Source organism: Schistocerca americana, chromosome 2 (genome assembly GCF_021461395.2).
Source record: "Schistocerca americana isolate TAMUIC-IGC-003095 chromosome 2, iqSchAmer2.1, whole genome shotgun sequence".
In the NCBI taxonomy this organism is placed as follows: domain Eukaryota; kingdom Metazoa; phylum Arthropoda; class Insecta; order Orthoptera; family Acrididae; genus Schistocerca; species Schistocerca americana.
Genome location: NC_060120.1, coordinates 374404332 through 374419956, shown reverse-complemented (window position 1 = coordinate 374419956; position 15625 = coordinate 374404332). Strand labels below are relative to the sequence as shown.

At 43.0% G+C, this 15625-nt stretch overlaps 1 protein-coding gene across 1 annotated transcript in view; it reads left to right on the top strand.

Annotated features, from left to right (window-relative positions):
• The first annotated feature begins 820 nt into the window (after positions 1-820).
• Positions 821-15625, top strand: part of LOC124594030 — a 166667-nt gene continuing 151862 nt past the window's right edge. The window contains exon 1 of the mRNA XM_047132381.1: positions 821-885. The gene's annotated coding sequence lies outside the window, so the exon portion shown is untranslated. The remainder of the gene's footprint in view (positions 886-15625) is intronic.

Below are 15625 nucleotides of genomic sequence, written 5' to 3'. Positions count from 1 at the left end.
CGATACACAAATCGCAACAATATGGCGGCGCTGTCATCGTTCGGCACGTAATTAGGCTGCCACGAAATTGCTCGGTCGGTTAGTCGATAAACTGGGGCCTTTATGGTTCAAATGACTCTGAGCACTATGAGACTTAACATCTGAGGTCATCAGTCCCCTAGAACTTAGAACTACTTAAACCTAACTAACCTACGGACATCACACACATCCATGCCCGAGGCAGGATTCGAACGTGCGACCGTAGCGGTCACGCGGTTGCAGACTGAAGCGCCTAGAACGGCATGTCCACTAGCGGCCGGCGGGCCTTTATGTGCAGCGTGTAATACGAGGTTTACTATTGAGTCACGGCTGTATATTTGTTGAGACGCTATTCTACACCTTCCCTACTCCTCCCCACCGCTGGCGTCCTTCTCCGAGCACACCACGGACCTCCCCGCTGCCGCTCCTTGATCTCATTTACACGCGTCCCTCCTCCGTTCCAACTGATGTGATTGCCGCCACATGGCGCAGCCCACGTGCAACAGATACGGAAGCCCGAGGGCCGTCGGTGCGTCGCCAGTACCACTGAAGGGCACGATACGCAAGGCTGGCCCCAGTTTAAGCAGAACTCAAGAGCGCCAGCGGCCAGAGCACCTGCCGGCGACTCGTCCCCTCCCCGGCGAGGCGTGTTTACGACTGTCAGCGCGCGGGCCGGCGTGCTAAGTAGCGGCAGCGGCCAAGCCGCAGCGCATCGCCGTTGGTTTATATTTACCGCGCCGCTGCCTGCCAGGGGCACCACGGACCACGCCTCGTCGCGTTGGTCGCCAGTCTCCAGCGACGCGGCTCTCTACACGTACCGCTCGTGTCGTGCCGTCTCCGCACTCGTCTTCAGCCGTAAGAGCCACGGTAAGTACAAGCACGGGCGTGACGCTCACATAGGGACTTCCGGTAACACGACTTTGGTTCGCTGCCAGGCCGCTTGGTTCGCTGCAAATTTGTCAGTCCCTCGCCCAGTCATTTTCCTATTGGGTGATTTGATGTCTTCCGTAGTTGTTTGTGTTTCGTAGTAAACTTATGCAGGTTCGACCGCAATTGGTTTCTGCTTGCGACTCACTGTGTGAATTCCAATGGAAATACGTTGCTAGTATTCCGCTTGGTTTTTGCTCACGTCCACAGTACTGGAAGGAGTAAATGATTCCATACATTTTGTTTTTGTTTCATATAAAGCAGAAGCTGGTTTCCTCGTATGGCGTTCTGTGGGATTACGTACATTTATTACTGCTTACGGATCCGTGTGTCAACTGTTCGATGTAAATATGTTCTGGATATAGAGTAATGTTCGATGCGACTAGTCAGCTTTGACCAGCGGCATAGGAAACATACGTCAAACGCCGTAAACAATATGGTGACTGTAATGTTATGTTATTGGCGACGCTTTCCAACGCGCCAAGCTACAGATCAGTCTGTCACTGCAAAAAAAAATGGTTCAAATGGCTCTGAGCACTATGGGACTTAACTTCTGAGGTCATCAGTTCCCTAGAACTTAGAACTACTTAAACCTAACTAACCTAAGGACATCACATACATCCATGCCCGAGGCAGGATTCGAACCTGCAACCGCAGCTGTTGCGCGGTTCTAGACTGTAGCGCCTAGAACCGCTCGGCCACTCCGGCCGGCCCTGTCACTGCAACAAGGCTTTTTAATATCACATTCATTGCCTTCGCCAACTCGTAACCGAACTGTAGCCTTCCAACCTAACCTAGATCTTAGCAAATAGACACATGAGTCTAACTGGCAACCAGCCTGTTGCATTCCAATCCAGCCTATGCCTCGGGCTAGACTACAGATCAGTCTGTCACCACAACTAGTTTTTTTAAATTTCTTTATGTTCGTTGGCTTCGACAACTAGAAAAAAACTGAATATATGCACGAAAAAGCGACCCATCAACATTACGTCACTGGCCAACGCCAACGACTCGTATCGAACATTCCTTTACACCTTGCATTCGAAACATATTGTTTTATTCCAATTGTTTGCATCCGTGTTCCGTTATTTCTTGCATTTAAAGGAGAACTCCATGTTAGCAGCTTTTGACAGAATTGGTATTATTGTATCTTGCGCGGAATGAGTGTGTAGTTCTTCTTTGAATTGTGTTTTCTTCTTGCCAGTGAGTGTTATGAATTTCACAGTAATTTGCAAATTATGTAGATTAGAATGCTTTGTAGTCTTGGTGACTCAAGTTTTCTTCTTTGCAAATGTTAGAAATGCAATAGTTCGTACCCAAATCTCCTCCCACTTTATCAATAGGTACTTAAAACAATACAATCTAGTAGAAATGCATCTACTAGAATCATCCTCTCACTCCAATTCTAACGTCGGAGCTTTCGTATGTGTGTCTACAGCTGTTAGATAATTTGAATACAGCATATTTGTGCCGTCAGCTGTACAATTGTATGTTTATCCTGTCAGTTTCTATTATTATTTTTTGCTTCATAGGAGAAAAACATCCACTGAAGTGTGGAGTTCTCACAAAATGTGTATTACTGTAATCGGGCTATCGTACAGCGCATTTATACAGACTATGTCAAGACAGACTTACGATAGTTGTATATGTTCTGTGTTTGGTTGGCTCACATATGACAAAATTGTATGTTTGATGCATTGATGTACTGTTTGTACACTGTTTTCCTCCCGTGAAGATGATCGTAATAATCGAAACAGATAGAGAATACGCATACAGCTGTACAGCTGAAGGCTCAAATATTCTTTTTCCAGATTTAAAATATCGGATGCCTGCATTAAATTCGAAAAAAACACTGAGTCCATGCGAAGAAACTAGTTTTTGGTTTACACGAAACAAAAATAAATATGAAAGTATTTGCCACACCCAATACAGTATTAGGGAACTAAGCAGAATAACAACAACAATTTAACAGGGCAATTCAAACGTTGCAATACACAAAAGGTCGCAGTCAGGAGCAGTATGCGATAAAACCTACTTCTGTGTTATGTCATATCAGCTGGTTTTAGGTTTTGATATCTGCTGAATCGCAACTATTTCCACTTGATACTGCAACACTGGGCTTTATAAATAAATAATTTTACACTCAAAAGAGGCCACGATGCCATTCATGAAATTTTACATGGCTACGAGAAGTTAAGGATTAAAATTTCTCACCTTGCACTGTCACAAAAGCTTTTCCAAGTACACACTTTACCACGAGACTACGAGCCTTGTTCATGAAATATTAACGAAAAATATCCCATAATATTAATACTTCCCAAAGCGAGGCCGGCCGGGGTAGTCGAGCGGTTCTAGGTGCGTAAGTCTGGAACCGCGCGACCTTTACGGTCACAGGTTCGAATCCTGCTTCGGCCATGGATGTGTGTGATGTCCTTAGGTTAGTTAGGTTTAAATATTTCTAAGTTATAGGGGACTGATGATCTCAGCTGTTAAGCCCCATATTGCTTAGAGCCATTTGAACGATTTTTTCGGAGTTTTGCTCCATATTTTCCCGTATCCGAAGTTCACTGGCAGGCCGCTAAGAAGGCTAGTAATCTGTATTCGTATCTTAAACGCAGGCATTCCACCGAGCGAGTTGGCGCAGTCGATAGCCCACTGGACTCCCATTCGGGAGGACGACGGTTCAAACCTGCTTCCGGCCATCCTGTTTTAGGTTTTCCGTGATTTTCCTAAATCGTTTCGGGCGAATGCCGGGATGGTTCGTTTGAAAGGGCACGGCTGACTTCCTTCCCCATCTTTCCCTAACCCGATGGGACCGATGACATCACTGTTTGGTTCCCTCGCCCAAATCAACCAACTAACCTGTCTATCATAGTTCGCTTCCCCTGATCCAAGCTAGGAAGACACAAAAGGCGTTCCACCTCTTATTATTTGGTGTTTTTTGAGCACAACAAGGTCTTCTATGTCTCTAAACGCAACACATTTGTAAAGAAAAAGTGCTAATAGCAGAAGAGATCCAGCGTTCTGTGATTTATTTTCTGTCTAGTTCGAGAAATGTAGAGTTCCATGAAGACATGATTACTTGCATGCAACTGATGCACATTTCATCACGTGATCAACGCCTTCCCGATGGTAACAAGGGTATGCCATGACGTAAATGAAACATGTCGGTTTTTGCATTATCAGCTCCTGCTTTTGCGCATTTAGAACGAAGACATAACTGAGTGTATCACCTGTCGAGCTACATGAAGCTTGGAAGCGAAAGTAGATTATTAATATTACGTAATTATTTTTCTTTGAGGAGGATACACCCGATTTCCTTACCTAAGGCTTACGTGCTCTTCTACTGTTATGGTGTTATTCTATACGAGGCGTTAAATTATAATTCTCATCCCATTCATTTATTTTTCCGTAATTATTGTTTTCCCATTGTCTTCTTTAATCGCAATTGATACAGTTGTAAATAGCAGCGCTATAAAAAATGTAGTTTAATTCATACAGGATTGACGTTTGGTACAGGAATTGGGAGCTCTTCCTCAGCTTAAGAAACATGGTATTAAAAATATATTCCATATTTTGAGATGTGATGGTCTTGACCAAACAAGACAAAAATGCCCAGTAAACATGGCCTCTGAAAATTATACCTTAAGAGCGATAGGCACGTGTTCATCTTCATTATTGTGAAACATCTCTTCTACTGCAAGCACATCGCTGTCACGGACATTGTAGGGAATGCAGTATGCAACATAGTAACATCTGTTAGTGTTGTTACTATAAATCATATTCAAAGGTCTGGGTTCTAATGGAACCATTTGTGTTCTGATAAGTTTCTGAAATGCTTTTACATTGTAGTTCTATCTTTGCACTTACCAGCATAATGAAAGCCTATTATTTATCACAGGAGATGGCAGACGTTATTCTCAAACGGAAGCAACCGGCGACCACGTGACTTGTATCCTGATAAATGTCAACAACAAAGGGTACCACTAGCACAACAATTCAGCCGTCTTTGGTTACTGCGGTATGCTGGTCGTTTGAAATGGCAAAGAACTTACGGTAGAAGAGATAAATTCCACAATAGCGAAGATGAACATGCGCTTATTGCTCATAAGGTATACATTTTAGGGGCCATGCTGACTGGACATTTTTGTCTTGTTTAATACAGACTATAACCTCTCAAAATATGGAATACTTTTGCCTGCTTTTTTACACGCTATAAGCTATATCATATCGCGCATAAATACGCAGAGAGACCAATTATTGTTTGATTACAGGATTGATGAATAATCATTGGGAACAGTCGTAGTCATTGAATATGTGGGACTATGCGTAACGAGCGATTGAAAGCCGACAGACCACATAAAATTAATCGTAGGAATAGCAGACGATGGAATGAAATTGGCTGGCTCTGAGCACTATGGGACTCAACTGCTGAGGTCATTAGTCCCCTAGAACTTAGAACTAGTTAAACCTAACTAACCTAAGGACATCACACACATCCATGCCCGTGGCAGGATTCGAACCTGCGACCGTAGCAGTCGCGCGGCTCCGGACTGCAGCGCCTTTAACCGCACGGCCACTTCGGCCGGCTGGAATGAAATTCATTGACAGTATCTTCAAGAAGTGAAACCCATTCACGAACGAGATAACCTACTCATTTGACCGATACCTGAATATTTTCCTCAGCAAGGACAGAGAAGATACAAGAAAGGCCTACAACAAATCGATTTTGCATCGCGACTTGCGGTCACTTTTAAATTTGTGAGATCGTGGAAGAGAGAACCAACAGTTTGCCACCGATACCAATAAAATTACGACGATTGCTGTATAAGTAATTTTTAAAACGCAATTATTAGCAATTCTAACAGTAATGAAGTACGCATCCGTTGTCATCACGACACCACATCTGATGTTCACGACACGGGCTTGTGTTTGACAGCCTGCCTTGTGAAGGATTTTCCTTAAATGGAATGAAACACAATTTACTTACCTTTTGCCGAATAGCTGCGGAGGTACTAGTAAAGTCTCAGATTTCCAAAACCGGTATTAAATAACAACGCATGGAATGAATAAATAAATGAATGAATGATGATGGGAGGGTGGAAGCTTATGGTTTAACGTCCCATCGACGTCAAGGTCATAAGAGACGGTGCACACGCTCGGAAATGTTTGAAGGATGCGGAAGGAAATCGACCATGCCCTATGAAACGAATCAGACAGGAATTTGCCTGGACAAATTTAGGGAAATAAGGAAAACATGTACCGGACGCAGATTTGAACCGTTGTCCTCTCAAATGCAAGTCTAGTATGCTAACCACTGTCCCACCTCGTTCTGTGATATCGAATTTTGAACGTATATCCGTTCCTCTGCTCTCATTTTGTGCCACGACTATCAACTCATCTGCGGATTTTCAGCGACGACATCCTACGCAAAGCCCGAAAGCTACTGAATATGTGTATAACGCAGTTTCCTGCTGCTTTGCCGGCCGAAGTGGCCGTGCGGTTAAAGGCGCTGCAGTCTGGAACCGCAAGACCGCTACGGTCGCAGGTTCGAATCCTGCCTCGGGCATGGATGTTTGTGATGTCCTTAGGTTAGTTAGGTTTAACTAGTTCTAAGTTCTAGGGGACTAATGACCTCAGCAGTTGAGTCCCATAGTGCTCAGAGCCATTTAGCCTGCTGCTTTACTGCCCCGTCAGAATACTTAAACATACAATAAAAATGTTACGGAACAAAAGTGTGTGAATGTAGCCTCGTCGCGCACCCATCACTCCAACTCCCGGGCACTTTGCGTAGAATTTGACTTCCGTATATTCACTGGTTTGCCTAGAGCTCTCTAGTCGCATGTACACAATGAGGATCTGTTTTACGTTTCTCTTGCGTCTTACCAAGCAGCAGCTGGGAGCGTTAAGTATCACAGGAACAGTCGTATGTTTCTTAACGTGCTGAGCCTACCTACCAGTTCAAGATGAGATCCTATGGAAGGAAAAAAAAAAGAGAGACCAAGAGAGGATACGAGAGAATACTAGAAGGTTTTTGACGAGATAGATAGGGATACTCGAAGCAGAGGATGCAAGAAGCGGCAGAAGACGTAGCAAAAAATTTACTAAAAATCTGCAGCTCTCATGAGCCTGATGAGATTTTTTAACTGTGAATAGACGTTGATTGTTAATGGAATTTGGTGAATTTGATGTTTTGACAAACATGTGCTTTCTCTGAGTTGCTCAATCGGTATTAACAACCGATCGACCTCCGTCGTTCGTATTGAGGACATCTCTGAAAAAGAAAAGCATGAGTTTAATATGCCGTCAACGAAGAGCTAAACATACGGAGTGTGACGTCAGATTGTAGAAGAACGGCGAAGTAGTTCGGCGTGTCTTTCTCAAGGCAACCACCAATTAATCGGTTTAGGGTAGTCACAGAAAATCCTAACTGGGATGGGCTACTGGGGATCTGTACCACGGCCCCATATGAGAGACCAGTGTCCTAACCATTGCGCCATCCTGTGATTCAGAGTATGCAATCAGAAGTATGATGACCATTCAAGACAGCAGTTCCAATTTCCTCTAACAAGGGGAGGCCGCCAATTGTGAAATTCAGATTCGATTCATACTGCGCATAATAAAAGCTCATGGCCAAAGGTGTAATGTGGCAAGGCACCAAGATGCACTTCTCAGCCGTTGTCGAGAAAATCGACACTTAAAATAAACCGTTGCCCTGAAATACTCCCTATGATTAATAATTTTCTACAGCGTCGTGGCGCAGCGGTAAGCGCTCGGGTTCCTAATCCGAAGGTCGCCGGATCGAATCTCGCGCCATGCAACTTTTTTATTATTAGTTTTATATATATATATATATATATATATATATAAAATTAATGAATTGCTTATGCATGTTGGTGACGGCGGATCGCTCTCCAATTGTACCGCCTCCATTTTTCCGTTTGTTTAACAGGGTGTACCAAAGCTCACACGTCCGCACTGATTTTCGACGATGTTATAAGTTGCGCTAGGGACCGCATCTACCTTCTTTCGAAGTTAGCAGGCAACTACACTGTTATGCGGCGGCTCGTTTCGGCCCATTCAGCATCTGTCCTTCAAGTGTAACGAGCGAGTAACGGAGTTTATATTTCATACCTGCCACAGCAATTTTGTGTTCGTGGGGTTTCTATTCTAATTCGAACGTTTCACTTACGCTATACGTATTCGTTTCGGAATATCGTTTCTACGTGTTCCGTTAACTATACGTGGTTAACATTATGAAGACAATTAATAACATTTGTGAAATACAACTTTGTTTGCGGAAAACATAATGATGTCCGAAGTCGCCAGTTTTTCCACGACAAACGACTTTCAACAACTTACTATATGCATAACTGTTGCAACTGATTGCCGGGAATTATATATATATATATGTGTGTGTGTATACACACATTTGAATTACAAAAAAAAATACTTAAAAAAAAAAGGTTGCTTGGCGCGAGATTCGATCCGGCGACCTTCGGATTACGAACCCGAGCGCTTACCGCTGCGCCAGGACGCTGTAGAAAACTATTAATCGTAGGGAGTATTTCACGGCAACGGTTTATTTTAAGTGTCGATTTTCTCGACAACGGCTGAGAAGTGCATCTTGGTGCTTTGCCACATTACACCTCTGGCCATGAGCTTTTATTATGCGCAGTATGAATCGAATCTGAATTTCACAATTGGCGGCCTCCTCTTGTAAGAGCCAATTTCTTCCAGAAAGATTCGTCTATGATTTTACTTGAGAAATACGACAGAGGCAAAACTTTGAGGACGACGTGAGTGGTGAACACCACATTGTGTGGAATTTGTTGGAACGTGGAGGAGTACAAGTAAGGGTACAACAGTAAATAGTTGCCTGTTTGACGGCAAGTTCGTTTAATTTTTCTCACGCCTGCATGAACTATAAGACAATGGTGCAGCCTGGAACGATGGACTGAATTGGAGCACCGCATTAAAAAGGATCTTTTTTTTTTCTTTTCTTTTTCCTGTAGACGTCCCATCGGGGAAGCAGTGTGTTAGTAGGAGCCGAGCAAGAAATTAGGATTTTGAATGTATGCTGGTCGAGATGTCGAAAATATACGGGGACTGGAAGAACTGTGTCTAGGCCAAGACAGAAGGCACTATGAATATGAGTTAATGGCAACTGTAAACATACAAACTCGATGGTTTTATTCGTGTTCTTAGTAAGAATATTGTGACTTAGAAACCATTAATTTCAATTTTTTTCTATGGATATTTATAGTTATGTAAAATTTGTTTAAAAATTTAATCGTAGATTAACTCGTTAGCGCCAGGAAATTATTTTTTTGGTGTCACATTTTAAATTATGTAATAGTCCACAAAATAATATTCGGTTTCGGTGACACTACTCAGCGACACTAGTTTCAGAGCCAAGTTCCTTTCGAGGCCGTAAAGCTGATTTCGTTTAACGTAGTTTGCACCAGAGTACTGGCAGTGTGAGGATTAACATTAAATGCATCGTCGCAGATTTACGTGAAAGGCAGTTTACAACGGCAAGGCCGGACGCACGATTTTCGTAGAAAAAGCTGCTCTGCAGCATCCAGCAGACAGCGTAAGGAGTGGTTTGCGTGGTTATGTGTGTCTTGCACACTTGTAATTTTAAAGTAAATACGCATTTTGCTGTTCTCATCATTCAATTTCCAGTTGATGCTAAACCATTGCCTATATCCTGCTTACTCCTCATACAAATTTGATATTACGGGGTTTTCAAGAAGTTTCTCCGCAGTGCTGTACGATTGTTAGCCGCGCGTGCCGTATGCCGTAGTGAATATACCGAAATGAAACTCAGTGAAATACACATTATTAAGTTATTGAATATTCATATTTACTTACAAATTTTCACATTAAATGTTGAAAGTGTCCCACCCACCCCCCGATTGTTGCATACACAATTCAATTCGTCTAATCTGTTTCCAAACACAAGTTGTAACATTTCTTCTGTAACAGAAGCAGTGAAAGTGGATACTGGAGTTTTCAATTAATCGATGGAATTTGGACGGTTTTTATAGACAGCTGCTTTCGCTGCACGCCAGAAGAAAATGTCAGGTGGTGTTACGTCAGGCGATCGTGGAGGCCAAAGTCCCTGTGAAATTATGCGATCACCACATACATCAGCAAGCAGAGACATTGAAACGCGAGCTGTATGCGCGGTTGCAAAAATGGTTCAAATGGCTCTGAGCACTATGGGACTTAACATTGGAGGTCATCAGTCCCCTAGAACTTAGAACTACCTAAACCTAACTAACCTAAGGACATCACACACACACTCATGCTCGAGGCGGGATTCGAACCTGCGAAAGTAGCGGTCGCACGGTTCCAGACCTAAACCGCGCGGTTGCACCATCTTGTTGAAAATAACCGTTCAGTATTTCACTTAACACAAGTTCTCCTATGAATCCGAGAAATTGCAAGTATCGCGATGTGAGAGTGTTGTCTACGGAAAAACTGAATTAAATGTTTGACGAACTGAAACTGTGTATTTACCACCAGCTTTGAACACTTGTTCGACTAAAAACACACTTCTTCAATGGTTGGCATTTTAACAGTGACAAAAACGAAACAGTGACAAAACGAAACAAAGTAACTAAACTTAAACGTTCACGTCAACACCTAACGACACACAGCAACGATACTACTGACGATGGCTGAGATAAACGAAACAGTAGAATGTTGGGAGAGTCCACTTGAAGGGAAGTACCACAGGCGGGCGAACAATCATACGGCACGCTCGGCTAACAATCGTACGGCACTGCGGTGAGACTTTTTGAATACCCCGCTTACTAGTTGTAAATGATTACTTGTAAATAAAGTTGATTCTCACAGTGTGTGACTGCAGGAAAGCACCACTGTTGTGTGTACGGTTAACCAGTTAAAATGCGCAGGTTTGCTCGGATGACATAACAAAGGTGACAGACCTGGTTGCTGTCGGCGGAGTTCCCTGCTCAAGTCTGTATTTGAATACAGATCAGCTGCACGTGGACTGTACAGTAGTGAATTAAGCAATAACACCTTTAAAGTCATGAAATTTAATAGCAAAATTATTATAGTGCCCACTATTTACTCTACCGTGACAATTTCGGTTAGAATTAATGAAAGCCCTTAGCAAGAGCGCGTTAAAGTGAAATAGCTCTATGAACCCGATTAAACTTCTGACGCTTCAGATAAGGAACCGTATTGTTTCGTGTAAATAAACTCTTGGGAGGAAAATGGAAACGTAATATTTGCGTCTCCGCTTCCTAATTCATATTTACTTCGTCAAATGAATTAATTTCCCCCAGAGAGGTACCGAGTCACTTTGACATGCGCTTGCTTTGTGGCTTGTAGGGCAGGCGAAATTTTGCTTTGAGCATTTACATTATTTGTGATCTCAAAGCAAACGTAGGAGCGGCTGGAATGCGGGACAGCTGTGTAACATTGTGTTAACGCACTGCACGCTTTGTTGCGGAATGTTGGATTCACGTTATACCGGGACCGAGCAATGACCTGTTGGCGCATGCGTTCACAAGCGATGGTGACAGGAAACAGTCCAGCTAGATATTCGTTTAAACAACTCCTGCCTTAGCTTTCTGATTGGATTTACCGTATATGTACTCTGGAGACATGCACAATTCGAATTCTGAATTCGAATAAACTGATATACACTCCTGGAAACTGAAATAAGAACACCGTGAATTCATTGTCCCAGGAAGGGGAAACTTTATTGACACATTCCTGGGGTCAGATACATCACATGATCACACTGACAGAACCACAGGCACATAGACACAGGCAACAGAGCATGCACAATGTCGGCACTAGTACAGTGTATATCCACCTTTCGCAGCAATGCAGGCTGCTATTCTCCCATGGAGACGATCGTAGAGATGCTGGATGTAGTCCTGTGGAACGGCTTGCCATGCCATTTCCACCTGGCGCCTCAGTTGGACCAGCGTTCGTGCTGGACGTGCAGACCGCGTGAGACGACGCTTCATCCAGTCCCAAACATGCTCAATGGGGGACAGATCCGGAGATCTTGCTGGCCAGGGTAGTTGACTTACACCTTCTAGAGCACGTTGGGTGGCACGGGATATATGCAGACGTGCATTGTCCTGTTGGAACAGCAAGTTCCCTTGCCGGTCTAGGAATGGTAGAACGATGGGTTCGATGACGGTTTGGATGTACCGTGCACTATTCAGTGTCCCCTCGACGATGACCAGTGGTGTACGGCCAGTGTAGGAGATCGCTCCCCACACGGTGTTGGCCCTGTGTGCCTCGGTCGTATGCAGTCCTGATTGTGGCGCTCACCTGCACGGCGCCAAACACGCATACGACCATCATTGGCACCAAGGCAGAAGCGACTCTCATCGCTGAAGACGACACGTCTCCATTCGTCCCTCCATTCACGCCTGTCGCGACACCACTGGAGACGGGCTGCACGATGTTGGGGCGTGAGCGGAAGACGGCCTAACGGTGTGCGGGACCGTAGCCCAGCTTCATGGAGACGGTTGCGAATGGTCCTCGCCGATACCCCAGGAGCAACAGTGTCCATAATTTGCTGGGAAGTGGCGGTGCGGTCCCCTACGGCACTGCGTAGGATCCTACGGTCTTGGCGTGCATCCGTGCGTCGCTGCGGTCCGGTCCCAGGTCGACGGGCACGTGCACCTTCCGCCGACCACTGGCGACAACATCGATGTACTGTGGAGACCTCACGCCCCACGTGTTGAGCAATTCGGCGGTACGCCCACCCGGCCTCCCGCATGCCCACTATACGCCCTCGCTCAAAGTCCGTCAACTGCACATACGGTTCACGTCCACGCTGTCGCGGCATGCTACCAGTGTTAAAGACTGCGATGGAGCTCCGTATGCCACGGCAAACTGGCTGACACTGACGGCGGCGGTGCACAAAAGCTGCGCAGCTAGCGCCATTCGACGGCCAACACCGCGGTTCCTGGTGTGTCCGCTGTGCCGTGCGTGTGATCATTGCTTGTACAGCCCTCTCGCAGTGTCCGGAGCAAGTATGGCGGGTCTGACACACCGGTGTCAATGTGTTCTTTTTTCAATTTCCAGGAGTGTAGAAGATAGACAACCAAACTATTTTTGATAATCGTTCACGAAGATTGATACTGGAAATAGTTCTTTTACGAAAAGGAAAAGCTGCGAAAATGGGACGTTGTATGTGTAGCGAAAGAACAGTCTTCCTATAGACATATGCTGTTTACACTACAGCGTTCGTCTCTTTATTAAAAATACAGATTCAGTGCGGAGTAATTCCTGTTTAAGTAGACGATCGTTTTAAAAGACTGTTGCACTGGATACAGTTAAAAGAAACGATTTCCAGTTGTGAAATTAAAGCGTCTGGACCCAGAAACCGCCTTTTACTGTCGTCAAATTTTCATGCTACAAGCTCTAAAAGTTAATCTATGGAATACACTTGAAATTTCGCACTGAGGAGAGAACGTAGGGCTGTTTACTGTTTATCATTCCTCCGAGTTCAAGACTTGGTAACTCAGGACAAGCTCAGCTGGATCTGGGAAAGAAACGAAATCTACTGGGAAAAAACTGTAACGTTTATCTTTGCTACAGCCTTGTCACATTTTTCGACTGAAATATTTTATGTTCGCAATGGGACATACAGATAGGTTACAAGGATCAGGGTGTGGAAAGTTCTTGGACTGGACTCCTCAAACAACACTGAACAATTTTATTTAATAACAACAAATTCCACAAGCAACATACTTTGGTACGTTGAGCACAGAGCCATTGCCAACTGAAATTTTAGAATTAAAATATTCTAGACTGCAACAGCCATTGTCCTTCAAAGTTCATCACAAGTAAACCCCGCTATAAAGTTACAATTTATGCAACGACTGACAGGTTTTACACATTTGATGAGTTATAAAACAAATTGTTTTAAACAACAGCCAAAGGCTCTTAGAATCTTAACTACCCAAAGGGAAAAATAATACTTCTTACTTAAGCAACCTGAACACGAATGGCGCACATAGTTGTTTACAGGGAAGGATAGTTCATTTAATACAACAGCTTGAATACATCAAAAGGCCCACGAAAATTTACAGCAAACAAAGAGAATGTCACTAATTAATGAATTATTTGGATTTACTAGAGCAAATGTTGATTCGTCACCCTACGTAATATTCAACAAAGAAAGAGCATGGCCAACGGTCTAACTTACTTTAACAAAACTCAGGCAGGTTTTACAATAATCCACAACACTCCACTATTTAAGTAAAATCAGATCGTTAAAAAATCCTCGTGGCTTTTAAAATCAGACCGTTAAAAAATTCATGTGGCTGCCTGATTCTGAAACATTATGATCAAAATATGTATTTTTTTGTTTATTTATTTATTTAACCTGATGCGGAAAGGGCCATCAGATCCTCTCTTATAATGGATCAGGGTTTCAGACGTGCAGTACATTTTTACATTTTACACCATAGTTACTTAAGAAATAACTGTTGTCATATGACAAGTAGTATTAAAATGTGGCTCCGTAAACTTTCACGGCGTAGCTTAGTATTAAAATGATTTGCATGTGTGTAGAGGCAATGTGAGTAAATGATACTGACTGTGAACTAGTGAAATTAATACCGGCAGTTCTTCAACTATCACTGCCACTATAATAATAATAATAATAATAATAATAATAATAATAATAATAATAATATAATAATATATAGAATACAAAGACACAAATACAGACATTAGACCATTCTTGCAAAGACCGCCAAATAACCCACAAGTCGATACAACAATAAAAACTATCAACACAATCATACACAACAAAATAAATCAAAACACAACTATGGAAGAGTTACAACTACTGTTTTATATAGGAGCACTCACTACACTAAATATACACACTAGGCAGAGATCAGAACCAACCAACACACAGAAGAAACCCACAAAACCAGCATGGCAACACAGGCTACAGATCAGAATAGAAAAACTGAGAAAGGACATCGGACAGCTAACACAATTTATAAGAAATGAAATGTCAGAAAAAAACGAAAAAGGTTAGGTAAAATCTCACAACAAGAAGCGATAGAGCAATTAGATGAAAAGAAGCAGAAATTACAAGCATTGGCCAAACGACTTAGAAGATACAAAAAAAGTGAAAATCGATGGAAACAAAACCAAACATTCAACACAAACCAAAAGAAATTTTACTAGACAATAGATAACACACACATTAAAATAGACAATCCACCAAACATAACAGACATGGAACACTTCTGGAGCAACATATGGTGAAACCCGGTACAACATAACAGGCTTGCACGGTGGATACAAGCAGAAACAGACACATACAAGATGATACCACAAATGCCTGAAGTGATAATTTTGCAACATGAAGTCACTCAAGCAATTAATTCTACTCACTATTGGAAAGCCCCTGGAAAAGATAAAATAGCAAATTTCTGGCTAAAGAAGTTCACCTCAACACATTCACATCTAACTAAATTATTTAAAAGTTACATTGCAGACCCATACACATTCCCTGATACACTTACACAAGGAATAACTTATCTGAAACCTAAAGATCAAGCAGACACAGCAAACCCAGCTAAATATCGCCCCATAACATGCCTACCAACAATATACAAAATATTAACTTCAGTAATTACACAGAAATTAA